We start from the raw sequence: 3,148 nt of genomic DNA, 5'->3' as shown, positions 1-3,148 counted from the left end.
GACGGCCGCTTTCCAGTGTGTCCCAGTGACAGGACCAGAGACACTGGGCACAAACCGGAACAGAGGAGGTTCCTTCTGAACACCAGGAAACACTCTTTTACTGTAAGGAGGACCAAGTGCTGCAACAGGTTACCTAGGGAGGCTGTGGATTCTCTATCCTTGGAGAAACTCAAAAGTTGTCTGGACATGGTCCGGGGCAATGGCTCAAGGTGGCCCTGCTTGAGCAGAGGGGTTGGACCAGATGACCTCCAAGATCCCTGCCAACCTCAACCCCTCTGTGCAACCCACCACGCCGCAGCCTGTCCCGGCTGCCCCCGACACTCACCCCTCTGCAGCAGGACCCCACTTTGCTCCGGATTAAGTCCCCTGTCCCGCAGCAGGTGGTCGTTGGCACAACTAGCTGAAGACACCTGCCAACAAGGCACCCCCCAGAAGCGGCGTGGCTGCCGTGGAATGGCTCCCACCATCACGGTGTGCCTCCAAACCTCTGCACTGTCCTCTCCAGCTCTTCAGTTTCCACAGCGGTTCTGAGGGGAAGGAAAGTGGGAGATGCAGGGCTGGAGTGGTTCAGATGCCTTCCAGGAGAAGGGCAGGAGGGTATTGCCTGCCTGCAAGATCACACAGGCAGAGAAAGCAGCATTGAGGCTCAGCCTCTGCCAACCTCCCAAACCCAATTCAGGCAGTGCTATCACCCTGATTCCCATGTAAACCACCAACACTTTGAGCTGAGAGCTCCCATACCTAGCTCATATGTATGCCTTCCTGTGTGAAACCCTGTGCATATGAACAGATTCCTTTTTCTTTCTGGCAACCATTTCATGCCTTGCTTTCCAAGGCATGGAAGAGCACCAGCAACATCTGGGCCTCCAGCTAGCTGCTGGTCTCATGTCCAACTCTTGCCCCTTTTCACTCACAGCACAGGACACTTTCCAGCCCTACAGATAAGGAGAGGAACTTGCAGTTGTTTTCTTCCAGTAACAGATGCCTGGCAGGGAAGGCAGAAACCAGGAGCCTGACAGCCCTGAGCCATGATGGCCCCCCACCAACTTCCCTCAACATAGAGACAACAGTCCTTTCATGTGCACAGCACTTACCTCCTCAGATGTGCCCTTGATGCACAAAGGAGATTTGCAGATGCAACACAGCTCCCCTGCGGTCATAATCCACTGGCACTGCAGCTTTGATGCCTGGAAGAGGGCAAGGAGGAGAGTCAGCTCTGAGAGCAGCTCATGGTGCAACACTTTTAGAGTGGGCAGGAGTCCTCCAGCACTTCCATCCTCAGCCCCTCTATGATAGGGGCAGCCCATGGGCTTTGCTAGCTCAGTAACCTGCAGATGAAGAAGGAAATGCTGCCCATCCCTGGGTACTATGCCCTCCCCACCTCCCTCCCCATGTAGCCCTCGACTGGGGGCTCACTGTAGTGGCTTTCTAGAGGGAAGCCACCGTCTGACCACTGGGCAACCCAACCCAGCAGCGAGCACTGCTCTGAAGGCTGGAAACAGCAGTGCCAGGCCAGTGAACAGTCCCCGAAGCGATACTAAGTTGGGAGGTAGCGTTGATCTGCCTGAAGGTCAGGAGGTTCTACAGAGGGAACTGGACAGGCTGGATTGATGGGCTGAGGCCAGTTGTATGAAATTCAACAAGATCAAGTGACGGGTCCTGCACTTGGGTCACAACAACCCCCTGCAATGCTACAGGCTGGGGGAAGAGTGGCTGGAAACTGCACAGCAGAAAAGGACCTGGAAGTGCTGGTTGACAACAGCTGAAGATGATCCAGCAGTGTGCCCAGGTGGCCAAGGCGGCCAGCAGCATCCTGGCTTGTGTCAGCACTAGTGTGGCCAGCAGGAGCAGGGCAGAGATTGTCCTCCTGTGCTCGGCACTGGTGAGGCTGCACCTTGAACACGTGCTCGGCACTGGTGAGACTGCACCTTGAACACTGTGTCCAGTTTTGGGCCCCTCACTACAGGAAGGACATTGAGGGGCTGGATCGGGTTCAGAGAAGGGCAACGAAACTGGTGAAAGGTTTAGAGAAGCTAATTTATGAGGAGCAGCTGAGGGAAATGGAATTGTTTAACCTGGAGAAGAGGAGGCTCAGAGGGGAGACGTTACCACTCTCTACAACTACCTGAAGGGAGGCTGTAGCAAGGTGGGGGTCGGTCTCTTCTCCCATGTTGTGAATGACAGGGTGAGAGGAAATGGCCTTAAGTTGCGTCAGGGGAAATTTAGGTTGGATATCAGGAAAAATTTATTTATGCAGAGGGACATTAAGCACTGGAACAGGCTGCCCAGGGAGGTGGTGGAATCCCCTTCTCCGGAAGTGTTTAAAAGCCGTGTGGATGTGGTGCTGAGGGACACGGTTTAGGGACCCTGGCAGTGCAGGGTGAATGGTTGGACTTGATGATCTTAAAGATCTCTTCCAACCAGATGATTCTGTGATACTCAGAGCTACTGAACACCCAAGGGTGTTCTTTCTGGCACCCTGGTCCAGCAAGCTCTGCATCCTGTCATCTTGCAGGTGAGAAGCCCGTTTCAGCAGGTCACTTGCTGTGCTCACTGCCTGACCTTGCCTGCCCCAGGAAACGGGCTGTTCTTTCATTACCTTTCTAATCAGATTTGTAATTATAAGGCAGTCATGGCCAGTCCCCAAGTCAGTCAGCCCAAAAGCCAACACCAGCAGTGCTGGGGACAGGCATGTTCAGTGAACAGCCAGAACAGAGCTCCCATACACCAGCTTCCTGACAGCACTTGCTGCAGGGCAAATCAAGACCATAACATAACAAACCTGTGGTATAAACCCTCAATAAAAGCTCTTTGTAAAGATCAGCTCCTCCTGGCACCTCAGGTGGGACTTGCACCAAGGCAGGTAGAAAAGCAAGTGAATGCCTGCAGCTGTGGTGGCACTGTGCTGTGCTCTGCCTGCCTGGAAGGTTGCTGCTTCTCTCCTCCATCCCTAGGGGAGAATTGTACCACAACTTGTGTGGCCCAGTCATCAACTGGGAAGCAAAACCAGCAACCAGCAGCAAGAGTGAGCATGATGTGGCAGGAGAAAGTCACATCCTTCCTGCATGTGTCCATGCTGGGACAAACACACAGTTTCACTTGCATCCTTTCTTTCTCCTTCCCACATCCCTCTGCAGTCACAGCCCTT

Source organism: Buceros rhinoceros, unplaced genomic scaffold (assembly GCF_000710305.1).
Source record: "Buceros rhinoceros silvestris isolate BGI_N320 unplaced genomic scaffold, ASM71030v1 scaffold14884, whole genome shotgun sequence".
Lineage (NCBI taxonomy): Eukaryota > Metazoa > Chordata > Aves > Bucerotiformes > Bucerotidae > Buceros > Buceros rhinoceros.
Note: the sequence above shows the minus strand (reverse complement) of the source record.